At 42.0% G+C, this 27,624-nt stretch overlaps 1 protein-coding gene and 1 long non-coding RNA gene across 4 annotated transcripts in view; one reads left to right on the forward strand and one right to left on the reverse strand.

The window, feature by feature from the left end:
* LOC144015708 (leucine-rich repeat-containing protein 4C-like) overlaps positions 1-27,624 on the reverse strand; it is a 155,887-nt gene that overhangs the window by 59,457 nt on the left and 68,806 nt on the right. Inside the window, exon 1 of one of the 3 annotated variants that reach the window (XM_077515945.1) lies at positions 13,401-13,861. The exons of 1 other annotated variant lie outside the window; for it this stretch is intronic. The gene's annotated coding sequence lies outside the window, so the exon portion shown is untranslated. Of the gene's footprint in view, positions 1-12,476; positions 13,862-27,624 lie in introns of those variants that run through there. One more of the 3 variants, XM_077515943.1, reaches the window with a different exon arrangement.
* LOC144015709 (uncharacterized) overlaps positions 1-27,624 on the forward strand; it is a 65,648-nt gene that overhangs the window by 16,601 nt on the left and 21,423 nt on the right. The window lies entirely within an intron of this gene.

Consider the following 27,624-nt stretch of genomic DNA (forward strand, 5'->3'; position numbering starts at 1 on the left):
CACCATGCGCGTGACGTCATTATTCCGGTTTATATCAAAATAAATCTACTAAAAATCACATTTAAAATCATCCCCAAAGGCACATGCATTAAATTAATTACCAAAGACTAAAACGAAGGACATTTTTGCTATAATTATTGTTAGTTTTATTTTAGTTAGTTTTGTAAACATAAAATGTAGTTTCAGTTAGTTTTCTTTTTTTAAAAAGCATCTTCGTTTTTATTTCGTTAACGAATTTTTTTTTAATTTTAGTTATTTCGTTAATTTTAGTTCACCAAAATAACCCTTAATAGCAATAATGTTTTTCGACACTTTCCCTTCTTACTTTGACCATCACCAAACACTTTGTTTTTATTTTATTTGAACTGAGTCAAATGTCATTTTTAGCATATGTCGTGGGCCACTAAAAAATGGACGGCGGGCCGCAAATGGCCCCCGGGCCGTAGTTTGGACACCCCTGGTCTAGATTGAAGCCAACAACGGAAATATTATGGACGCTAGCGTCCCCTGGTGGTCGGAGCTACACACAACTCTCCATACACGCATTTGTGACTCCTGCACGGCAGGACTGTAACAAAAATCACATGTAAAAATACAGCCAATCAAGAGGCTATATACGCATTCAACTATGTGTTTACGCATACAAGTCCGTTTACGCATTTGCTGAATTACAAGTATGTCACATATTTGTGACTTCAGTCACACATTTGTGGATTCTCGTTACGCATTTGTGACTTCAATTAAACATTTGTGGATTCTTGCTACGTATTTTGTGACTTCAGTTACGCATTTGTGGATTTTTGTTACACATTTGTGACTTTGGTTACAGATACAAATTAATTTTACATATTTGTGGATCGAAATACGCCTTTGTAAATAGTTTTGGCACAATAATGGCCACATATTGAAATGTTTTTATTAGTATTGTTCAGATACCGTTTTTTGGCCCCCGATACCGATACCCAGCTTTGCAGCATCGGCCGATAGCTATACCATACCGATAGTTACGTTTTTTTTCCTCAACATGAAAAATGCTGCATCCGAAATCCTATATTAGTGTTGGAATTAATGGTATCGGCATGTTACTTGTGAGTACTCACCAATACCACTGTTTTAATGCAGTATCGGCACCTCTGCCGATACCAGTATCAGTATCGGAACAACACTAGTTTTTATGCACACACACACTAGTGAAATACATTCAAACTTACAACTGAAATGCTCTTATAAAAAGTACTGAAATGTTTTTTGCTCACACACACTAGTGAAATACCTTAATATATGCAGGTGAAATATTCTCATAAACACAATAAATTGTTCTTATAAACACCACTGAAATGTGTTTATACATAAGTGTTAAACATACTCATACACACTAGTGAAATACACCCATCCATACAAGTGAAATACTCTCATAAATACAACTGCAATACTCTTATAAACACCTCTGAAATGTGTTAATCCTGAATGCCTAGATGGCACCTCATACTCATCCAAAACCTGCAAGACTCTGTCCCTTGAGGACCTAGTTTGGACACCACTGCTGTAAATGTTAGAAACAAGATGTAATCATTTTAAGATTATATTTTTGAGAGCATTTATCCGCACGTATCTGCCACATTAGGCCAATGTGCTAAGTTCTTTAATGTTGTGTGCTATTTTTTTTTTTTAATAGCAGAAGGGTTGCAGCCAAATGCTCGAGTCTGTACAGTCTGCATCGGGCTGGCCGAGGGGCTACGTACATATGCACACACACAGACTAATCTCTCTCTCTCTCTCTCTCTCTCTCTCTCTCTCTCTTTCTCTCTCTCTCTCGCTCTCTCTCTCTCTCTCTCTCTCTCTCTCTCTCTCTCTCTCTCTCTCTCTCTCTCTCTCTCTCTCTCTCTCTCTCTCTCTCTCTCTCTCTCTCTCTCTCTCTCTCTTTCTCTCTCTCTCTCTCTCTCTCTCTCTCTCTCTCTCTCTCTCTCTCTCTCTCTCTCTCTCTCTCTCTAGCGCCCCCCCCCCCCCCCATACATACACCACACTCTCTTCTCATCAAACATGATTGCCTACATCTCTGTTCTTTCGATTCACTACTTACAGTTCCCATTAATCAAATGCAACTCTTTCATTCATGACAAATAGCACCTTCTGACACACAGCTGGCAGTTTGGAAACAAGGGCAAAGGTTTCATTACATGCAGTGACATATGTTCAGGATTGATTCTTGTTGCGGTTGTGGCATATTACCGACAAATGTTGCTATGTCCACAAAAAATAAATAGCAGAAATGGGAAAGTGGTCAACTATTTTTTTCACAGTATGGTACGTCCATCCCTTGAACAAAAGCAACATATATGCTCATGTCATGAATACATGTCCTCATGAAATTAATTAAAGTTATTAAAAGTTCCTCTCCACATGATAATTAATTTGTATGATGCCAAATGATGACTTTTTTATTCGAAGACTGACAAAGGAACAGCATTGATTGCAAATTCTGTAACCTCCATTTCATAATATTATTGGAGGTGGGGTGTATAGTACATGTACATATGCATTTGATAAATTCTCGGCAGCCCACAGTATCCCTGGGCTAAAAAATAAATAAAAAATGAAGCACACGCGCACGCACGCACACAAATGCTGAAAACAGTGGTTTCAAAAGTGTTCAATCTCACCAAATCATTCAGTGAACTCAGAATTCAGTGAATTCAAGTGAGTGGATATGATCTGAGGACTAAAAATCCGTACCTAACTTCAGTCTGGCACGGAACGCGGCCTACTGCATGGGTGGGTTAGACTTTGGTTTGGTATTTTCGCAGACAACGCCGTAAATCGGGCATGTCGTGCGGTTGTGTGAGCGAGCACATCCAATTTGATTCACCACCTCCCCTCATTCACTTTAAAATCCGTACACAAGAGGCGCACAGTCCGTGACATGACGGAAGGAGAAACTGATTTGCTCGAGTCCATGTCTATGAGGTTGAAGCGCAATTACGTTTATTTGGAACTGCAAGCAGGCCTCCGTGAGTGGATGATGTCAAGTTGGCCAGGGCAGTAACAGATCGCTGTGAAATGAGCACTTGGAGACACCAAGATTGCGGACAAAGATGGTAATAATAATAATAATAATAATAATAATAATAATAATAATAATAATAATAATAATAATAATAATGCATTCAATGAATTGATTCCTCCAATTCCGATGGTTTGATGCACAATATTGCCATATTTATGAACAAATAACGATGACATCCACCACATATACTCGTGGAACTCAGAATTTGTCTGCCTGCACCATGACCACACTCACCAGAATTGTGTTGCACCAATACTTAGACCTGGTTCCAGCAGATGTAAAGCTTAGTCTATTCTCAGCTAGCAAATTGTCAGAAGACGCCCTCGATCCACCGGAAAGCCCAGCATGGTGCAAAGCTATCTACCAAATTGCCAAACATTATAACTTTGTACTGACACGAAAATCAAGAGGTTCCAATTTTTGCGCTCAAAGATGCACCTTCGATGTATATAGAGCCCAAAATGTGCATATAATCTGTCCAGGCAACTCGTTTTTAAACTAAGCAGTATTTCTTTATTCTCTCCTCCACATTTAGTATTGCAGCAGACTGACAGCTCCTGACACAGGGCCTTGACCTGAGCGGTGAAAACAGACTAGCACCATAGAGACAACTTGAATTAAATCACGTGAAAGTCGATCCATGTCAGATCAAAACTATCTTGGTAGGGCAGCCATGCCTACATGCAGGTGCCAGGATGAGTGACACATTCGGGCCATAGAGCAACAGGGCGAGTGGCTAGTGAGTGAAATCCATTAAGACACTGACAATCACACAGATAAACGTGTGTATGTACAAGTAAGAACAAAATAGACAGATACTTGTGGCAATGCTCCCTCATCTGAAAGTAAATACTTTCAGATGAGATGCATTGTCACAGTGGGTAGTTCCTTTTTAATTTAAAGTTGTGTTACCCTACACTACCTGGACAAAAATACTTAGTTGTTCAACACATAGGTGTTACTCTCCAAGTACAACAGTTGACACCTATCCATCCATCCATCCATCCATCCATCCATCCATCCATCCATCCATCCATCCATCCATCCATCCCGCTTTTCCTCACCAGGTGTAATGGAGCCTATCCAAACTGGCTTGGACTAATCACCCATCACCTGATAGACAACCAACCATTCACACTCTCATTCATACATGTGGACAATTTAAATATTTTGGTTAACCAAAGAAGCATGTTAACGGTATTTGGGAGAAGGGAGTCATAGTATGCAGAGTAATTCAATGCAAGCACTTGGAAAAACACAACCACTGTGAAGACTAACCCTCAATTAAATCATCTAAGGTCTTTATCACTACCTTTGTTGATATTGTGTCGCTCCAGTAGCTGAAATACGTAAATTGCCCCTACTTGCTGAGGTGTGACTGCTGCGTGATAATTATGTTTTCCTGTGGCAAATGAGCTTATATATCTAATGGCTAACTTGTAAGGATTTTATGAGTGCAAAAGATCTGGGCAACAAACTATTTTTAGACTCTTTTTCTGCACCCATGGGTATGCAGAAGCCACCACTTTAGGAGGGCAAACATACAGTATGTCAGGCTTACACACGCACCACCCCTCTGGCAAAACATTAAATCCAGCAAAAAGATTTGATGAGCATGGTCTTACATCATCAGTTCCTCTTTTGTAATAACTGTGGTAAAAATATAAAAATGTATGTGGATCGATCTATCTATCTATCTATCTATCTATCTATCTATCTATCTATCTATCTATCTATCTATCTATCTATCTATCTATCTATCTATCTATCTTTTAAGCTGCATCAAATACCACAATAACAAATACAAAGTCTAGTCCACCCCTGCGTGCATTTACACCGCACCTTGTGCTAAACTTGTGCTAGGCACGGATATAGAACCCTATATGCTGCGTGGCCGAGTGGAAGAGTGTCCTCCCTGTGACTGGGAGATTGTGGCTTAAATCCTTGGCTGGGTCATACCAAATACTATAAAAATGGGACCAATTTGCCTCCCTGCTTAAGTTGACACTCAGCATTATGGGTTGGAATTGGGGGGTTAGATCTCCAAATGATTCCCAAGTGTTGCCTTTGCTGCTCACCGCATCCCTCAAGGGATGGGTCAAATGCAGAGAACAAATTTCACCCCACTTAGGTGGGTGTGACAATCAGTGGTATGTGTTTTTCGGGATTCCCGATAAAATGTCAGCCTCTAGCACAGATTAACCAATCTCTTGGTAAGAATGACCAATTTGTATCGGTTGGCCCAATCACCAGTATATATTGGTTGTAGGGGTGTGAATTGCCTAGTACCTGACGATTCGATTCGTATCCCGATTCATAGGTCACGATTCGATTTGATACCGTTTAATCCCGATACGAATTTATAAATTGATTGTTGCGAATTGTTTTTTTTTCTTTTTTTTTTCTTTTTTTTTAACTCAAATTTAGAAAATACTAACCAGTAAACTTGTACATGTACATTGTAAGATTTGTATGAAAATGTATTATTTATTTATCTGAGACTTCAGTCATAACTGTGAGCCACAGTATTTAACAAACAGGTTGTAATCTGTTTCATATTTGAACAGCTTTGAAATAAAATATTAAGGCTTAATGTTCCATTAATTAATATAAAATGTTTCCATGATTTAAGGTGCGAATCCTAACCCTAAGTAAGACATTTTGTTGAATATTTTTTCCATCAAAAATTGACTTTTACAAATCGATTCGGCCGCCTATTGAATCGATTCGAGAATGTGCGATGTAATATCGCGATATATTGCTGAATCTATTTTTTTTCACACCCCTAATTGGTTGTATATATTGGTTGAAAACACGTACCATTCTAGAATGGTTATTTCAACCACAGGATCTGGCGGACACATAACTACCAGCTAGATTGGTCAAATTTAACCCTTTATTCGGTAGATTTGACCAATCTGTTATTGGGTGTACTTGCTGCATTTGATGTCCATTTCTGGTGTCCACTGACAATAACAGTTCAACTATCTCATGGCTCTACAAATTATTTTTGTCCTTAAATTCCTTCTGTCTGTAAATGCCACTGCAGACAACAGTAATGTAAACACAGCTCTTCTGATTTTTGTTTCCCCTTTATGCTTTATCCTTACAGAGATTTCAAATGTCTTATTTTCATCCATCTGGGATATAAAGGGAAGCACCACAAACTAGCCCTTGACCATTTCACATTCCATTTAACCTCCAAATAAGCAGCAGGAATTAATGTGGACCTGAGCCAGTAGCACTTTAAGCACATGAAGCCCAATGGCCCCAAAGGCCGAGTGAATGCCTCCTGCTCAGTGCATATGTATAAACATTTCTTCATGTGTGTAGTTGTGTATTTATGGCAAACTCAGGCAATGTATTATCAGAGCGATCATGTTAGTCCTATCTTGGGTGCCATCAGTCTGCATTTTAATAGTGTGGGACATTCTTGTGAGGCCAAGAGAGAAACTGGACTTGTAGAAAGGTACACATTTGTGAGTCAAACAGGATGGGATGTGATATGAATAGTGAAAAATCACTGCCCTTGACTGAATTTATGAATGGAGTCAAAAACACTCAGTTTATTACTTTTCTAAATTTCAATTTAGGTACATGTGCCCTCAGCGTAAAAACTAATCCATCTTAATTTTCGTTCCGGGTAACTCTAGTCTGCCATGTCTGGGGTCTGTGGGCGTTCTGACGGATACAAGTGCCACGCCCCTGGTGCATCTGGCAATTTGGTAATGGAAAGGACACTGCGCTCTGCGTAAAAACGGGCACATCTTGATTTTTGCACAGGGGCAAGTCTGGTTTTGCAGGTTTGTGAATTTGGTGGACGCACTACGCCTCCCTGAGCGTTCTGGTGCACCGAGCTGCCTTAGCACATCTGGCAATTTGGTAATAGAAAAGAGACTTGATTTTTAGACTCAGTAAAACATTTCTAAATCGTAGCTCAGGTGTTTCTAATTCCATTTTAGTGTGTTTGATCGAGGCGCAAGCAGACAGATCGGTGCTTTGAGAACGTTTGTAGTGAATGTCATTGGATTTCATTCAGTGTCTGAATAATTGTAAAAATAAATGATTTGACCGTGCGGCAAAACTGGGCGGGGTGTCATGCATGCATAAACGCACAATGCACACATCAATCTCATCTCTCGAAGCCCAGCGAGTTAATTTGCTTCCGCAATGACAAATGCAACGTGCACTTAGAGCACCCTGATTTTAATGCAAATGAAGGATGTCACTACGATTGGCCAGGAATAAACTACATTCCATCCCACAACGGCGCAAACGCAACGTTATGGCGGCTTCTACCTGCACAAAGTCTAGGAAAATACCAAAAGACTCCATGCATGTGCACAGTTAGACTGCAGTTTGTGCTAGACTTGTATTGGGCACTTAAGTCTTCAGTGATGAAAATATCCAAAAATGTATTTTTTCAAAGAAGGGGGGAGAAAACAGCAGCCCTTTCTCATTGTTGACCCTCCTGAACACACATCTACAGTATAACAGTATATTTCATTTAATCCACTTATGTATGTTCTGATAAGTGGAGTGAGAGAGAAGAGGGTAAGACGAAAAACAAGACAAGTGATCCCTGGCCTCTAGAATGACAGAATAGCACTTTTATGATGTCGACCAGATTATTTTCTAAGATGGATTGGCTGAGCTGGAACACCAATTGATTAATCCATCGACTGGCGGAATGTGCTGCGGCTGTCCCCCTGCTCAGCTGTTCTTCCCTTGGACACAACATTCAGACAGACACGCCGGAGAGGATGACTAATGAGTGGGGCGACTGCAGATACCGATCATGTCCATCTGTGTCAGGGTGATGTGTATAAGACGCTTGCTTTCGCCTGGTTGCAGGAGATTATAATTATGCAAGCATGAACAACATCCAGTCACATCTACAGGTGCTAAGTAGGACTAGAAACAAATGTAAAACAAACAACAACAAAATGTAAAACAGCACCTGTTGGTGCACACTGTTGTATTCATATGCTACCGTTTTTGTGGAATGGCAATAAACGACAACTAGTTGACAACTCTGACCACAACGCTGTCATCCATTCAGGTGAGCTTTTATCACAATCACATCAGCCGCTTCTGATGCAGGACTCGACACTATGCCGGCAGCCATCGTGTCGAGGTTATTATTAGCTGAAGCTAGAGAAAAAAAACAACAACAAAAAAACAAGGGTTCAACAAAGATTACACACATTGAAAGTATTGAAGCTCAGCCCGTGCTAGTGTGGATAAACAATGGATATTGTGTCATGCATGAAAGGGGGCCAGACAAGCTTGTTGGTGGTATATAATAGTATGTAATAATGGAATGGGTAATACTGGCTTTATTAGTGAGTGCAAGCTGGCAATTTAAAGCTGAATGCTATATGACCTTTAATTATGTAAATAAATGAAAATAATCACTCATTATATAGTTCATCTGTCATGTTTTGGTTCTGTTTAGGGTGGGTTTTGCTTTGTTTTTGTTGGGTTTTTAGTTTGTCATGTTTATGTTCTGATTTCCTGGTTTTCCCTAGTCTCGTTAAGCCTTTCCATGTCCACCTGTGTTTACCTGCCCGTCCTCATGTGCCAACCAATCAGCACCCCCTTCCACTTGTGTCTTGCCCAGCTGTGTCTCGTCGTGTGTAATTAGTGTGTGTATTTAGTATTCGGTTTTCGTGTCAGTGTTTGTCGGTTCATTATTCTTGTTTCCCCACGTTCATGTTGTCATAGTTTAGTCTGCTCCTGTATAGTTTTTTTTTCTCGTTGGTATTTTGTTATTCCTTGTCACCAAGCCTGTTTGCCACTTTAGTCTTTTGTTTAATTAAATTTACTCCTTTTGAGCACCTCTGACTCGTCCGCCTCCTGCATTTGGGTCCACCACCACACTTCCTAGCTCCTGACATCATCAAAGTAAAATGATTGGTCCCCTGACAAGCGGAAGAAAATGGGTGAATTAATTATTGGAATTACGAACAAAAAGTCTAATCATGAGCTTAGGTAGGTTTAACACCGTAGGTGTCAAACTTAAGGCCCAGGAGCCAGATCCGGCCCACCACATCATTTTATGTGGCCCACAAACGCGATTGTGTGTGAACTTCCGGGACACTTGCTAACATCTGTACCAAAATTGGAAATTGTCAATGTAATAAATAAAAAAGACAAAATTTTGCAATAATTTTGTTTCCATTATTAAAGTAACTTCAAAATTATTTAAAGAAGCTACTGTCCTTGACTTCTGATTTCAAAAATAGCAATCTATTTGTTGTGCATTATGTAGTGATGCAAAAATGAAGCTTCATGAAGCATATGCAATGTTTTATTTTATTATTTTTTATTATTATTTTAACTCCTCTACATGATAGTTTTGGTTGATATATAAATGCTAGTGCAATGGAAAGTGGAAAGTGCAATTTCCACTGCATCTTGAAACCAAGAATGCACCTTAAATTCTGTATTGTAAATTTGACTCTTTTTAGAGTAAATTTGACTCTATTTACAGTGACCAAATAGACTCAGTTTTAGCGTAGGTTAAGATTTACACTAGGAAGGGAGTAAGACCTCCGTGGCTCACAGAGTAGATTGGCTGTCTCCCAATCTGAAGGTCGTGAGTTCGCTCCTCCACCCTTGAGTCACTTTTATTTTATTTTTCCAATTCTTTATTTTACTCTCTTCTAAGTGTAAATATTACTCTAAAACTAGGTCTATTTTGTCCCACTCTAAATAGTCAAATTTACTTTACAGAATTTACTGTGTGCCATCCAGAGGAGTATATCATAAGTGCTTCATTAAGCTTTCATGATGCTTCATTTGTCCATTACTACTATGTAATAAAATGATAAAATGATTAAACATTTATACGGTTTCACCATTATAACGGCCCTCTGTGGGAAGCCCTATGAAAAGTGGGTGAGAAAAATGAGTTTGACACTCCTGGTTTAGCGTATGGTTTGTTTTCACCTTTAAAGGTATTAGAAAAATACACTGCCTCATGCCAAAAAAAAAAAAAAATCTTAAAGGGCCTGTTATGTTGTGCAGTGCTATTTTATGGTTGTAAATGTGAAACGTGGTATGATAATAAGAAATAAACATCCAGTATATAACCCATGGCCCATGATGGTGTTGTATTGATCCATTCGTCCGCCCCTGTCATCAGTTTAAGGCAGTTGCATTTACAACCTATCCTGTTATCTTGTCCACGTCCGCACTTTATTTTTTTCCACGTCCTACATTTGATCTTCCAGCTCCTCCCGGCATTCAAACCTGACAAATTGATCCAAATGTATCCAAGACGAGAGGATGGGGAGCAGAAAACAGATTCATGTAATTGCACTATTGTCGTGAAATAAACCCTCTTGAGACATTTCATAAGCAGAGAAGATGGGAAACATAAAAGTAGCTCTATTATTGAAACAAGTCCCGAGCAGTGAAAGAAAATGAATGCTAATGGTGCTCCAAGATGGGCTTTGTAGAGATTAATCCGATTTGAGAAATGATCATTTCATTATATAGCCCCCAGTGCTGGCCCCGATCTGAACCGGGCCACAGGCTGAAATGGGAAATAAATGACATGAGTGTAGGAACCGAACATGGGTATACAGTAGAGTATGTCAAGACCCCTGGTCTCTCATTACAATGCTCCTTATTATGTGACAACTTCATTCATTTCCTGACATGGCTGCTTGGAATGATTTTCAATAGATGCACCAGACAGCAAAAACTAAATATATTGGACTTGAAGCAGATGTCTGAGGAAGAACTGTGTTGGTGTGAACAGCAGGAAGACTCTTTTTTTTTTTTTTTTTTTGGTCTTTTAATGAACTGCACCGGCTCAAAGGATAACACCAACTATATGGAGGGCTAACATAGCTCTAATAATTTAAAAACAACAACAACAACAACAAAAAAGACTATCATTGCCTCTACATTTTAAACTAGTTAAGATGTTTCTATTGGCAAATAATGGATATCCATTTTGTATGTTGGCCTACAATTGGGAAAATGAATCATCTGTCTTTGTACCGCTATGAATCATCCTGTGCCACTTTACTAACTGCAAACTTGTGAGTGTGTGGGGAGAAATTATGGCGGTAACCTCATTGCGGGAAAGCTGTAAAATACGTTCTAAATTAAACAATAAATTGTAATATGTCCCAAGATTATGTCACTCCATCACAGAATGCTTTTCTTGCAGCGGATGACAGATGCTCGCTACAGTTCACACATGATGAATAATGAGATTCATTCTTCATGTGAAAAGTGACAGCAGCTACCCACATTTATGCATTTACCGACAACAGCGATTTATGGTTTACTGACGATCACAGACATATACTTCAGGATCACCTGTGTGTATGTGTGTTGTGGGTGCGTGAGTGTGTAGATGTGAGTAAATACTGCATGGATGATGAAACGAGATATGCAGCTGACTATTACATACAAATAGGGGCTGAAATTGTACTTTTACACTAAGCTATTACACTGAGATGAACATACGTGGTCTTTTCTTCTCAGCGTCAACACTTAGGTTTCGGCCAGACATCCAGTTTTTTTTTTTTTATTCCATGCTATACAACCTTAACCTTCCCACTGTATAGCACTGTTATGCTTGAACAGCAGTTGTTACAACAAAGAGTGATACATTGAACTGGCGAAAAAAAACCGATTCAGGAGCAACAACTGACCAATCTCAAAACATGTACTGCAATTTAATGCATGATGCTGCAAGAAAGGAAAGGCTGCTTTCTATTTCAGCACCCCAAAAGGGGGACAGCTCCATCACAGGGAGCCATGGAAGCATGGAACAAGTGCCTTCTGTGTCGATCCAGGCCATGCCAGGAAGATACACATGACAGACGTTATCTGACTATTAAGAACCAGTCATGTGATAACATAAGGGCTGCTCATGATATTCAAACACTTTCATATCAAACAAACCTTTTTAAAAGTTGAAAAATAACCGCTCTACCACATGCTCAAATGAATTTGGCTAGCTGCATATTGGTTGGGTGATGAGCAAATAGCTGTCGCCTACTTTGTATTCAGAGGGTGTAAAACGTGGTGCAGTCTACAATTCAATGGTGGTGCCTACGATTGTTATTGCCACGTTTTTCCTATAGCCTCCCGCACATGAGCTTATAAATCTTAACGATCCCGCGGGAAGGCATTGAAAAGCAGCAAGCTTTTCAAATCATCTGCCAAGTCAGTGCTTCCTTCAAGATTGCTTGATCATATATCGCCTGAGACCATAAAGACCGCCTTTTTGCAAAAGGCAGATGTTTTGGCACTGTACTTTGCCTTTGCAATGTTGCAACTATGACATTTGTAGTAGAATTTGCCGATATGGTAAGGAGACGCGAGACAGGCAGAGGGGCGCACACGCGCGCGCACACACGCGCGCACACACGCACAAGCTTACTTGTTCATGCATGTAGACAGCGATCCTGCTGTTTGGGGCTCTTTGAGAGCGATCCGTCTTTTTGTCAAAGCACCAAAAAAACTGCATGGGGGAGAAAAAAAATCCGCAATTCTCAGGCGAGCTTGCACAATCCGAGGCTATTTAGCCACACTTATGACAATAAGCATTCCATCCATCAGTCCAGGTCTGGAAATAACTCTCAAAATGATGGCCATATATCCGATATTGCCCTTTTCCACGATGCTCTTAGCGCGGAGGGACCCACAAGTGCCATTGCTGCAACTGCTCGACCCATTAATGTCCCACGCTTGCACACTTGTTATTCCTTCAGTGCTGTAAATGTACAATATGGATAAATCTCCTCATATGTGGTTCAGCTTCCACATTGATGCATCCTGGAAGGGAAAAATCCTTTTCAACGCAGATCAACATCTATACGTGGCATTTAGTTCAATATCTTCTCACTTTTTAAAATGTCACGTCTCCTCAAGTCTTTATTACTTTTAGCCGTCAATTCCACGGGATTTGAATAGATTTAATCGCACAGCTCATGTGCAGCTTTAGAGTTTATGTTGTCCCTCAAGATTTATGGATGCGCATAAAAGTCTCAAACGTTATGCTGAAGAACAACTTCAATCATATAAAATTATTAGTAGACTATGTTTTACTCCCGACGGGTCCAAAACGAAAATCATGCGCGATACTGACAAACGGACATCAAAAAGGAGGGGGGGGGGGAATCCAGCGACGATCCACAAGAAGCCTTTTATAACATCACATTCGACGTCAATTTTCGTTTCCCTGACTAAATACTTTCGTCTCCTCCGTGCATTGATATCATCATGTGCAGCTGGAGCCAAGTCACTGAAGGGGAGCTTGACTTCTGCGCCACACGTGCGTAAATCTCTCAAAATCAAGTCTCACCTCTCCACTGAGGCGACGGGCGCAAAGTGCTTCTCATTCAAGTGTCCTATCCGTCCTTCTCCTCCTCCCTGGGTTGCAAACGCTTCGGGCTTGTGACCACAAGATCCGACTTGCAGCCCGCGCGCGGAGGCTTGCGTGAAACGGTGATGTGGAGCATCTCAGCGCGCGTTCCGGACGGTGCAGCACAGCGGACAGGCGTAGAATTGATAAGCAGTCATGTGGGTTACCTCCCGCTGACAAAGTGCTCCCTCAGTCACTGCTGCTGAATCAGGAGCAGAGCGGCAAGACGCTGTTTCTCTTCTCCTCCCTCGGTCGACATGTTGCTCACTTTAACTTGCACGGCTCTCGAAACGGCATACTCAGTTTGAAATTCACGCATTTTCTGCTAAATTTACGTTACTTAATAGCTTTTGTTATGGGTCAAATTCGTTGTTTGAATGTGCACCAGTGACAACCGAGGGAGAAAAGAGGTTTAGGCGCTGTGAATATGTGAGATTGGCCCGCTAATGTGTCGAGCAAAAAGGACACGACTGCCACCTACCGAACCCGCTCGTCGCTCTGCTGTGCTGGGATTGTGCCCCGGGCTCTTTGTGTAGAGGACATACCACATTTTACTTGCAGAGATCTCAGATTAATACTGTATATCTAGTTGGATTTGGAAATGCCTCTGGACACAGTAGCTGCAACAGTTACAAAAGGCATGGGATTGATTTGTACAACATCCATTTGGCTCAGGGATCTTGATACAAACATGACTGTGATTTTCCTGTATTTTAGTGAGCCCACTTGTGGCACACCCAGTAAATTCTGTAGAGTAAATTTGGATCGAAATAGAGTGGGATCACATAGACTCAGCTTTAGAGTAATATTTAGACTTGGAAGAGAGTAAAATAAAGAATTTGAAAAAAATAGAAAATACAAGTGACTCAAGGGTGGAGGAGCAAACTCACAAACTTCAGCTTGGGAGACAGCTGATCTTGTTTCCCCTCCGATTCAGAACACCTGTGGTGTTGTCCAGGGTAGACGCAGGTGTACAGCATATACCACCTTCTTTTTCAGTCAGCATTGTGCAGATTCATTGCTAAATCCCCTGATCACCATTCAGTGGCCTATATGTGAGCCAGATTACCCATTTTTTTATTCAGGTGAAGCGATGATCCACCCTCCTCTGTTCCTAATTGTCTTCCATGACACTGTTTCCAATATGGCATGCTTTTCTGGACTACTTAAAAAAATTAATAAATAAAACGTTAAAAATTATAATAGCATACCCACTTCTCCAGGGAACACTAAACCACTGCACAACACATATTCCCGTCAATAAAGATTGAAAAAAAAAAGCTTTTAAAAAAAAATAAAAAATGGATCTGCAACAATAACTAATGAATTGCTCCACAGCAGATGGTCCACACATCCACAAATACTCAATAACAAATAAACAGCAACACTATATACACTCCTGATCAAAATCTTAAGACCAGTTAAAAAATTGCAAGAATTTGCATTTTGCACTGTTGTATCTTAAGAAGGTTCTAAGTAGAGTTTCAGAATGCAAAAAGAAGAAATGGGAACAAGAGACCAAATGTTTTGAACAGGCAATTTATTGAAAAGAACAATTTAACTGAAATAGGCTGTTCATCAGCTGATCAAAAGTTTAAGACCATAGCTCAAAAAAAGCCCTAAAACAGAAATTAAAGTCTCGAAAACATACTCAGTAATGAGTAACTCCACCATTATTGTTGATCACTTCAAAAATTTGTGTTGGCGTGCTTGATGCGAGTGTTTCCAAAAGGCTTGTAGGAATGTTGCTCCAAGTGGTGAAGATGGCTTCACGAAGGGCATCCACTGTCTGGAACTGATGTCCATTTTTGTAAACTTCCCTTGCCATCCATCCCCAAATGTTCTCAATTGGATTTAGATCAGGGGAACATGCATGATGATCCAAAAGAGTGATGTTATTCTCCTGAAAAAAATCCTTTGTCAGACGGGCATTGCGAATTGCAGCATTGTCCTGCTGAAAAACCCAGTCATCACCACACAGACGAGGGCCCTCAGTCATGAGGGATGCCCGCTGCAACATCTCCACGTAGCCAGCTGCTGTTTGATGCCCCTGCACAACCTGGAGCTCCATTGTTCCATTGAAGGAAAAAGCATCCCAGATCATGATGGCGCCCCCTCTGCTGTGCCGTGTTGAAAAAATTTCAGGTGGCATCTCCTTGTCATGCCAGTAGCGTTGGAAGGCATCAAGACCATCAAGATTAATTATTTTCTCATCAGAGAATAAAACTTTCTTCCAACTTTGAACGTCCCATGTTTGGTGCTCCCTTGCAAAGGCCAAACGGGCAATTTTGTGGCGTTGCAGGAGACGTGGCCTTTGAAGACGTTTTTTGTTTTTGAAGCCGTTCCTTTGCAGATGCCGTCTGATGGTTATTGGGCTGCAGTCAGCACCAGTAATGGCTTTAATTTGGGATGAGCATCGCCCCGTGTCTTGATGAACAGCCATTCGGATCCTCCGGCTCAGTGCCGGTAAGATTTTTTTGGGTCTACCACTTGATTTTTTTTATCCATAAACCTCAGGATCTTTTAAGAAATGCAAAACGACTGTCTTTACTGCGTCCAACCTCAGCAGCGATGGCACGTTGTGAGAGGCCTTGTCTATGCAGCTCAACAATCCTGCCACTTTCGAAGGCAGTGAGTTTTTTTTGCTTTTCCCATCAAAAGGTCTTGACAGTGTGATTACTTGACAGAAAATGACATGGAATCCAAATTTTTGCACAGATTTGGGCTTTTAAAGGATGTGGTCTTAAACTTTTGATCAGCTGATGAACAGCCTATTTCAGTGAAATTGTTCTTTTCAATAAATTGCCTGCTCAAAATATTTGGTCTCTTGTTCCCATTTCTTCTTTTTGCATTCTGAAACTCTACTTAGAACCTTCTTAAGATACAACAGTGCAAAATGCAAATTCTTGCAATTTTTTAACTGGTCTTAAGATTTTGATCAGGAGTGTATATACACCGCATTTTCCGCACTATAAGGCGCTCCTAAAAGCCTTCAATTTTTTCAAAAGCTGACCATGCGCCTTATAATCCAGTGCGCCTTATATATGGATTAATACTGGGCCGCAACAGGTCTCGCTGTCAAGACACTATCGGTGACCCTGCACGATCGGTGACGCGCATGCGCAAAAGATCCCGCCATAGTGGATCGCTAGCTAATACTAATACTGTCACGCCGCCACCTGCGTGACAGGCCTTTATTGTCATAGTCATGTTTCCTGTTTTATTTTGAATTTCTGATTCCCTTCGCACCCCAGGTCACTTGCCCTTCCTGCAGTTCACTAATTACCGGTCCCCGCCCATGATCATGTCCACCTGCCACCAATCAACCAAGACAATAAAAGCCACCTGCATTCTCCCCTCCGTGGCCGAAGTGTCACACACCGTCAGTGCATGGAAGCGTCCACAGTCCTTATGTCCCCGTTCATGTTGCCTAGCGTTGTTGCCTTGTTTTTGTGCCTTTTCCTCCCTTTTGGAGCGCCTTTAGTTACCCCTTTTGCCTTGTGCCCTTTTTCCTCCCTAGCGGAGCGCTTTCTGTTGTCCCCAGTACCTTTTGCCTGTTTTTTCCTCCCTAGTGGAGCGCTTTTTGTTCTCCACTTTTTCCCCTCCCTGTTCTCCTCTCAGTTGGAGAGGAGACCTCTGTTGGCCGGAAATAAACCTGCTGCCTTGGTGGCCTACCTTACGCCTGCGTCTGAGTCCTACTTGACCCCGCCTTGTCAGTACACTTCGGCCAGCATGGACCCAGCGGGAGTGTCCAAATTGGAGACCTGGCAGAGGCTTGAAGACATCGCCCGAGTCATTGCAGAGATAAAAGAGTTGATGGCTTTGGACCGTGGCGACTGGGGTGAAGGGTCGGACTGGCCTCAGAACCCCGAACCTCGTCTGCTGGAGCCTCTCGCTCCTGGACCTCGTCTGCTGGAGCCTCTTGCTCCTGAACCTTGTCTGCTGCAGCCTCTCGCTCCTGAACCTCGTCTGCTGCAGCCTCTCGCCCCTGAACCTTGTCTGCTGCAGCCTCTCGCCCCTGAACCTCGTCTGTTGCAGCTTCTCGCCCCTGAACCTCGTCTGCTGGAGCCTCTTGCTCCTGAACCTTGTCTGCTGCAGCCTCTCGCTCCTGAACCTCGTCTGCTGCAACCTCTCGCCCCTGAACCTCGTCTGCTGCACCCTCTCGCCCCTGAACCTCGTCTGCTGCACCCTCTCGCCCCTGAACCTCGTCTGCTGCACCCTCTCGCCCCTGAACCTCGTCTGCTGCACCCTATCGCCCCTGAACCTCGTTTGCTGCACCCTCTCGCCCCTGAACCTCGTTTGCTGCAGCCTCTCGCTCCGGAACCTTGTCTACTGCCGCCGCAGCCCCTGGCCGCTTCGCCTGTGCCGCTGCCGCCGCAGCCCCTGGCCGCTTCGCCTGTGCCGCTGCCGCCGCAGCCCCTGGCCGCTTCGCCTGTGCCGCTGCCGCCGCAGCCCCTGGCCGCTTCGCCTGTGCCGCTGCCGCCGCAGCCCCTGGCCGCTTCGCCTGGGCCGCTGCCGCCGCAGCCCCTGGCCGCTTCGCCTGGGCCGCTGCCGCCGCAGCCCCTGGCCGCTTCGCCTGGGCCGCTGCCGCCGCAGTCCCTGGCCGCTTCGCCTGGGCCGCTACTTCCTGTTCCTCGTCAGGCGGCGCATGGATTGCGGCCGCCACCTCCTGTTCCTCGTCAGGCGGCGCATGGATTGCGGTCGCCACCTCCTGTTCCTCGTCAGGCGGCGCATGGATTGCGGCCGCCACCTCCGGTTCCTCGACCGGCGGCGCCCAGCCAGCGGCCGCCTCCTCTTGCACCAGTTCCGGCGGCGCCCGGCCAGCGGCCGCCATCACCTGCACCAGTTCCGCCGGCGCCCGGCCAGCGGCCGCCTCCTGCTCCTCATCTGGCGGCGAACACCCCGCCGCCACCTCTGCTCCTTGTCGGGCGTCGAGGACGCCCTCCTGACTGGCCCCGCTGGGACTCTCTTGTCGGGCGTCGAGGACGCCCTCCTGAACTGCTTTTTGTCTGTACGGATGGGTGGGCCGTGTTCCCACCTCCGTGCCCCCTTCCGCCCGCCCTTGTTTTTGGACTCTTTGGGTCGGATGGCCGTCAGGAGCCGGCCATTGAGGGGGGGGGTACTGTCACGCCGCCACCTGCGTGACAGGCCTTTATTGTCATAGTCATGTTTCCTGTTTTATTTTGAATTTCTGATTCCCTTCGCACCCCAGGTCACTTGCCCTTCCTGCAGTTCACTAATTACCGGTCCCCGCCCATGATCATGTCCACCTGCCACCAATCAACCAAGACAATAAAAGCCACCTGCATTCTCCCCTCCGTGGCCGAAGTGTCACACACCGTCAGTGCATGGAAGCGTCCACAGTCCTTATGTCACCGTTCATGTTGCCTAGCGTTGTTGCCTTGTTTTTGTGCCTTTTCCTCCCTTTTGGAGCGCCTTTAGTTACCCCTTTTGCCTTGTGCCCTTTTTCCTCCCTAGCGGAGCGCTTTCTGTTGTCCCCAGTACCTTTTGCCTGTTTTTTCCTCCCTAGTGGAGCGCTTTTTGTTCTCCACTTTTTCCCCTCCCTGTTCTCCTCTCAGTTGGAGAGGAGACCTCTGTTGGCCGGAAATAAACCTGCTGCCTTGGTGGCCTACCTTACGCCTGCGTCTGAGTCCTACTTGACCCCGCCTTGTCAAATACTTTACCTCAGAGAAAATAATAATAAAACAGCTGTTTATTCATTTTGGGAGTGAATGGAGTTGTCAGAAAGCTGGTTTGTAATCTATTAATTAAGTTTGACTGACCTATCTGACTCTTTTGTTGACATTCCCTTTAGCGCAGCACCATCTAATGGATGCATAATGTAACCCCAGCCTCTACTTTAGCGACTTTATATGGAAAAAAATTTAAAATATGTAATTCATTGAAGGTGCGCCTTATAATGCGGGTGCGCCTTGTAGTGCGGAAAATACGGTATACATATATGTATATATATATACATACTTTGTGATGGGGACATGGGTGAAGGTTATGGTTATTATTGCATATTGTCAGTAAGACTGTAGCCATCACATCCCCACCCTTACTATAGCAGCACAGGCCAAACCTTGCTCACATATAACTGCTCATGTTTCACCTTTCACCTCACTATACAGCAGCACAGACACAAACAACGCACACATACATCAGCGGACGTTCTGCTAGATGATGTGGGGACGCATCTAAATGCCAGAGCAGAGATATGTCCATCCAGGTGTCAGCGTTTGGTATTATTGTCCTCAATACTGAACATGTTGCATCATTCATTTGTCTCCATAACTGTCCCGACAGTCTGTGTTCCTGGCATATAAAGAGCACTGACACGCTGTACGCTTGCATTATTCGATACTATCCCTCGCTATATTCTTTTTGTACCTTACTTTTCTTGGTTCTCAGACAGCACTAATGGATGCCATTAATGTACAAAACTAAGATTGCTCTTTCAAATGCTGATCACAGTGTGACAGAATCTACGTTTGTCTGTGATGAGTTAACTTAAGTTTGTTCTGAGCTCATTTTCTTAATAGCAGACTCGCCAATGGCGCTTGATGTAAAACTTGTATTTTCGCATCAGATGTGGATTTCTGGTGGCCAATCTTCCTGGTTCTGGTCTTATATGCAGCATGGGAGCCATCAGTAAGAGCAACACGCTTCATCTTAGTTTATGTGGCTTTTGAGACCACAACATCTTTACTGGAGGAAACACTTAAGTCTTTAAAGTGATGTCTCGGGATGCTCAATTATTGTTGCAAGAATCAATCAATGTAATCACTGTTTGGGTGCATCTATGTGTTAATCATTCAATGTCATAAACACACTTGCATATTATGTTTATCAAAAGAGTTCATCGGCTTGAATGACAACTCTACGTTGATGTCGATGTCCTTAAGGGATGGTAAAGAGGTGCACTGGAAGCCAGGTGACCTTGTTTCTTGACCTTGTTTCATACAAGTCTCTTGGGGAAGTTATTCCTGAAGTGGCAAGGCCAAAGACCCTTATTTAAGGTCATACTTCAGCATAGATTATTGGTTATACTCTCAGCCTCGTCATAAAAAAATAAATCGCTAGACTTTAACAACGTGACTTCCTAACATGACACTGCATCCAACTACAAATGATAACTTTTCAGCACACCAGGCACTGCAGTAATTTGATGGTGACAACGCTGAAATTGTGATGTTGTGAGAAAATGAAGAAAATGCATCGCTGTGGCTTTCGGAGATGACTCAACTCACGCAGATCTCTTCCTTTTCCTCAGAGTATTATGTTGTCACAGCCTGAATAATACATGTGTTGGGATGGCATTAGATAATGTAATAATCGTGTTGGGTATGCCATGTGGGTTTCGAGCAGAAGGAATACTGTGTGTATCCCACTCAACTCTAGCTACTCGAAATTGCTTGTTTACTCTGCCAAGATGGTGTTTTAGCTAAAAGAAAGAAAAACACATTGCCAGAAGGAGAGCTGTTTGAACAAAATACATACAATGTTCCAGTCTTTTTACATGACCTTTTTTAACAATCATTTATAACAAAATAAATACAGATATGACCAAATTCTGTATACATAGTTGATATATATATATTACCAGCAATGTAATAATACAAAAACAGCGCAGTAGAGAAAGTTGTTCGCCCAACTGGGGTGGCATTAACGCTAGTTCGCTATTATCCTCGTTGCTACTGAACACTCCTGTGCCTCCCTAAAAAAAATGAGATAGAGTTGACTCTAACCCTTCCGATCTATTGATGAGATGCTCAACTCCTAGCGGATGTACGCGTGCTTGTCCGTGCCAGCCAAGAAGCAGCAGTAGTGCAAATGTTCATTTATCAAATGTGAAAAAAAAAAACATATCATGTCCATTTGCTCTCATCGAACTCCATGACAACGTATTTTTATTCGTGTTTTTTGTTGTTAGTTGGCAAATTGATTTAAATATACTCCAATGAACTTGCATATTCCTCATCTAAGTGAATGCACTGAAGCGTGATGTCCAAACCGAGACGGTTCGGGACGAATACATAAATCACAACCTCGGCATTTGAACCTCTTGAAACTGACCTATATGCAAACGATGAAACAAGGAATAAATACAGTACCTAGCCTGGTTGGTTTTCTAATCTTGCTGTGCGACCCAGAGAAAAGTTTGCCTAACAAGAAGTTCACACAATATCTATGAAATATTATTTTTACTTAACCTTGGAGTAGACAAAGGCATGCCGGTTCATTATTGAGGGATTCAACTGACTTTGCGGAAGATCAATGACTGTAGCTTTGTGCTAAGTCTGCATTTGTCTGGGTTTAGTTTTGAGTAAAGAATAGTGCATTTTGAGGTGGGGCTTCTAGCAAAAGGCCAGTTATTAGACAAAAGCACCTTTTACTGGGCCATAAATGTACAGGTGTTCCAGGATATGAAATAAACTATGGAGGGTACAAAACCAGTAACTTGACTTTGCTGTCCTACCGATCACCATTCCACACTTGTATGTTCACAAAAAAAAAAAAAAAAAAAAAAATTACATTGACGAGTGGTTCGCACATCCGCTTGGATGGATGGATGGATGGATGGATGACTTCTGAACCAATATTCATTCTCAAACCAAGTTAAGATGATTTAACTTTTGATTGTGGGCGGCACGGTGAATGACTGGTTAGCACGTCTGCCTCCCAGTGCAGAAGTCGTGAGATCGATTCTGAGTTCCGGCCTTCCTAGGTGGAGTTTGCATGTTCTCCCCATGCCTACGTAAGATTTCCCCGTGTACTTCGGTTTCCTCCCACATTCCGAAAAAGCTGCATGGCACTGGTAGATTAATTGAACACTCTGGGGCCTATTCACTAAAGGTTTGCGTCGCCTTGCACCGTGCTAATCGGCAAAAATGGAGCAAACTGAGAGGGCCTAATTCACTAAACACGCACAGATGGGGAAATCCGTCACTAAGTACTCTGCCAAACAGATTGTGTCACGGTGCGCCGGTGTTATTTGCGCGTTTGTAAATGAGGTAATTTGCATACATTTGACGCAAAATATGCCCACCCCAATGCAAATGAGACTCATTGATATGCAGCGTCTAATTCATTAACGCCAGCGCAAATAGCCACACGGAGTTTGCGTGACGCAAATAACGTTTTTGGAAAGCATGTTAACTGCTGCAACCTCGATCATGACAGCAGTACGTGCCATTTGCAGCACAACATCCACGGCAGATCACGCAGAGAGGAGAGAGAGAGAGAGAGACCGCACCAATAATTTGTATTTTATGAATGAATGACGTCGTCGTCGTTCTCTCTGCTCTGTACAGCTTAATGGCGCTCTAAACGCTTACTCTCCGTCCAACCTCGCTTTCTGATGATGTCATCTTTCTCGCAACTGTTACTATAACAACCATGTTTTTGGCGCAAATCCATTGCCATGTGTGGTAAATCAGGTGCAAATTTGATCCCAGCTGTCAGTTTTGTGGGCGTGTTTGCGCCAGTATATGATTAGAGCAATATCCTTAGTGAATAGGTGGGTAACTGGGCGCAGACTGCGGGTGCAGTTGTGGTGCAATATTTCACGCTATTACCGGACGCAGCGCATTCTTAGTGAATATGCCCCTCTGACTTGATCCTAGGTGTGATTGCTAGTGTGAATGTGTGTTCACCTGTGTATGTGCCCTGCAATTGGCTGGCAACCAGTTCAGGGTGTACCCCACCTAAGACAGCTGGGATAGGCTCCAGCAGGCCTACGATCCTTATGAGGATAAGCAGTTCAGATAATGGACTAATGGAAAACTTTTGATTGCAGTTTTGCTAACCGTATGGGGGTGGCTACTAGAGCACCAATGCCGCCCCTGTAAACAGAGGCTCTGAATATATTAATAATGTGTGTTCTTTGCTTGATAATCATTCATTATTCATGATGTTGTTTTGGATGGTATGAAACAATTCATCTCTGCTGTTATCATGCACAGTTCAGAGCCAATGAGAGAAACAGTTGAAGTTGAAGGAATGTAGCAATGGGTCTTTTCTCTCATGCTGTTCTTGCCATGTATAGGAACCCCTCTCTGTCTCTCTGTCCCACACTCATTAGTTATCTAGTGTTAGATTTAATACTCTGTGTTAATCGAACACTTGCATAGGCTTCATGTTTCTTGGTGGAATGAATGGACCCCAAGAAAAAAAGTCATACCTTTTACAGTGTGTGATATTGGCTTTAACATACAGTGATCTGTGACTGGTTGAATACCTTTTCAACGTACCTGTGCATATACAGATTTGCATTTTTTTCATTCAGTAATTCAACTTGCATAGAAACGTTTGGAAATATCGTCTGTAAATTTTATACAACGTCGTAGAGTGGAGCTTTATACTTGAGCTGAACTGCACCTTATTTTTTATTTTTTTGTGTGCAAGAGCCTACTGTGTTTTATTATTGTTGATTTACATTCAGCCTAAGGTTCATTGCTTTTATTTTGTTTTCTGTTTTAAAAGAACTAACCTTTGCAGTGTGAAAGGAACTCTTAACATCAGAATATCAATGCTCTGTGTAATCACTAGAGGTGGGAGGTACAAACAGACTCACTGTGACCCACTGCGCAACCCACTACTGTGGGTTGCAGTGACCACAATTTAATTGCAATTGTGCGAAAAACCAAAATACCAAAATGTGGTGCTAAAATTAATTATAGAAGGTCATATAAAAGGTTTAATCAGGCATTATTTGACGAAGAAGTCTAAAGTGTAAACTAGGAGAAAGCATACAAAGAAGAAAATCTGGAACAAGCTCTTGGTATTTTGTATGACATTGTTTATTGAGATTGTTGACAGACATGCACCAATGAAAAAAAATGGACTGTTCTGCCCCATAGTGCACCTTGGCTGAATGAGGAATTGAAACTTTTAACTGCCAAGAGCAATAATGCTAAAGGAATGGCAAATAAATCTGGATTATTCTCTGACAAACAACTCTACTTTGAATTAACAAACACAGTGACCAAACCGAATAAAAGTAGAAAAAATGAATATTACAAATGCCAAATTATTGATTACAAAAATGATCATAAAAAGCTGTGGATAACTTTGAATAATATAATGGGAAGGACTTCAAGAACCTATGCTAAGTATGGTGTTTGTCCAGGTTATTGGAAAATAGCTAAAGTTACTCTGTTGCAAAAGGATGAAAGATCTACCCCCAATGGTCCAAACAGTCGGCCTGTAAGTATCCTCCCAGTCTTGAGTAAAATCCTACAAAAAATTGTATATGATCAAATACAAGACTTATCTTTCCAGAAATGATCTCATCACAAATTATCAATATAGAAAAGGACACAACAAACACAGCACTTGCACAAATAACAGATGAGTGGTTAAAAACATAGATGACAAGAGGCCTGTGGGGGTCGTGATGTTGGACTTCAGTGCTGTTTTTCATTTAATTGATCATAATGTATTGCTTGATACACTCGAATGCTATGGTTTCAGTTTGATGGCTCTGTCTTAGATGGAAAGTTATCTGTCAGAGAGAAGACAGAGTCTTCTTTCACGGAAGCTACTCTGATAGTGTGGAATTGCGGCGTGCCGCGTACCTCAGGGCAGTGCGTTAGATCCTCTTTTATTTTCTATTTTTACCAATGATCTACCATTAGTATTAAATAGATCTAGTTTAGTTATGTACGCTGATGATTCCATACTAGCCAGTACAGCTCCTTCTTACTCTAAGTTAAATCAAATATTAATTTTGAGCTAAAATTAGTGGCGGATTGGGTAGATTCGAATAAATTGGAGCTAAATATTAATACAACAAAATCCAAGGTGATTGGGTCCAGGCCAGTGTTGCCGGTAACGCGTTACGTTACTCAAAAAAGTTGCTTTCTAAAGTAACTAATAGTCTAACGCGTTACTTTATTCTACAAAGTAGTCTGATTAAAGTTACTGTCCAGAGAATCAATGCGTTACTCCACATTTTCATGAAGAAGGCAAACTATCTCACTGTTGTAACAGTCACAAACAACTACTGCTAACTACGAAGATGAGGCAGAAGTCATTGATCACCACACTGAATTCAGCCATGGTCTGGTCATGAATGGTTTGCACATTCAAAACAAAAGTGATGATACTTTTACTACTAGTTTTATTAACCAACAGGCACACAACACAACAAAAAAAGTGTGCATTATGGACCATAAAAGTGGTAAAAAAAATAATTTATTTCCATCCTCAACTGGTCCGTGAAGCATTATGGGATGAGGTCGTCTCCGCCCTCTCGCCAGGGGGAGTGACGTCAGACAAGTTACGTTTTCAGTAGGGGTGGAACAAAAAAACGATTCGACCGAACCATCGTTCGTCAAGGGGAGCTAAACGACCGTATCGGTTGCGAGTGAGGCTTTATGGTTTTCATAACAATAGCAAGAGTTCTGCGCCGTGCTCTACTTGTTTTGTTTACATTTCAGTAGCATCACCATTCAAGCTACTTCCGTGTTTCCGTGCTCGCGACACGGCGCGCGCGCGCGCAACGAGTGACAACATACAAATGGAGACAGTTAGCAGAAGCCGGTGCCGTACATCTCGGTATTTCCCATGGCTATCGAGTCCTCTCGGTGCACGTGTATGTCCCGGGCCGGCGTTGGTACTGCGCGCGAGCCAAAAAGAATAACTCCCGTGACGATCCAATGCATGGATTCAAACGACACAGGTATGTCCCACAGCCAACACACCAGCTAAGCTAAAAGCACACTGCAAGTATCTCATTTCTCAGTTTGTGGCTCCCTGTCAACGTCTACAACTAGCATGAGCAGCAGATAGGAGAACTGAGACGTGCCCGCGATTACGACAGCCCAAAAAACAAAATATAAACAGTAGTGATTCTGTGGTCATCATCGTGTCTCAGATTAAAAAAACAAAAAAAGATGTCATACATTAACCAAAAATGAAAGTGATGACAAAAGAAAAAAAAATTGTTAAATACAAAAATTGTTGATTAAAAAGGGAAATGAACTTTTGGAAATATTTTTGCATATATTAAGTGGTTAAAATGTGTTTGATAGATTTATTGTTCCATAAGGTGGCTTCATATTTCTTTTGGCTGGACGGTAGGTTTATTTCATGTCTTAAATTTATGTTTCTGAAATACTTCACAATGTGCAAATATTCTGTTTAATTGTGTTGGTGTCTGTCTAAAGGTTAAATATTTATATTTAACATTAAATTATCAACCTTTTGTTTTCCTGATCCTTATTTTGAAGAGAAAAAACAAACAATTATAACTGTCAATAACTACTAATAAATATTTAAACTGATACATGTGTACACACTGGAATAGCGGAACAAACAAACAATAGAGGAATTTAGGGGATTTTCATTTTCAACCTGGATAGATTTTTATTTTTTGTTTTATAAAAAGTATTTACGTTACAAGAAGTCAAGAGAGACTGCCTATTTTGTTTTTCATAAAAAAAACCTTTATTTTCATGTTAAAAATGCACTTTCAATAAAGTATTTGGAACTCCGTTTCTACTGCATTATTTTTATGTTGAGATGGTGTTATCGGCAGCTGCTGAAAGTAACTAAAAAAGTAACTTTTAATCTAACTTAGTTACTTTTAAAATCAAGTAATCAGTAACGCAATTTATTTACTTTTAAAACCAAGTAATCAGTAAAGTAACTAAGTTACTTTTTCAAGGTAACTGTGGCAACACTGCCAACCAATCAGCACCCCCTTCCACTTGTGTCTTGCCCAGCTGTGTCTCGTCGTGTGTAATTAGTGTGTGTATTTAGTATTCGGTTTTCGTGTCAGTGTTTGTCGGTTCATTATTCTTGTTTCCCCACGTTCATGTCGTCATAGTTTAGTCTGCTCCTGTATAGTTTTTTCTCGTCGGTATTTTGTTATTCCTTGTCACCAAGCCTGTTTGCCACTTTAGTCTTTTGTTTAATTAAATTTACTCCTTTTGAGTAATCAGTAAAGTAACTAAGTTACTTTTTCAAGGTAACTGTGGCAACACTGGTCCAGGCATATGTTGGATGGTGACCCTCGAATGGATCTACTGTTGGCAGGAATAACAGTAGAACAAGTAGAAAAGACTAAATTACTGAGTATCACTCTGGATTCCAGATTAAAATGGTCTAAACACATTGATAATTTAGCAAATAAAACGGGAAAGAGCCTCATTGT

The sequence above is a fragment of the Festucalex cinctus genome, chromosome 3, assembly GCF_051991245.1.
Source record: "Festucalex cinctus isolate MCC-2025b chromosome 3, RoL_Fcin_1.0, whole genome shotgun sequence".
Lineage (NCBI taxonomy): Eukaryota > Metazoa > Chordata > Actinopteri > Syngnathiformes > Syngnathidae > Festucalex > Festucalex cinctus.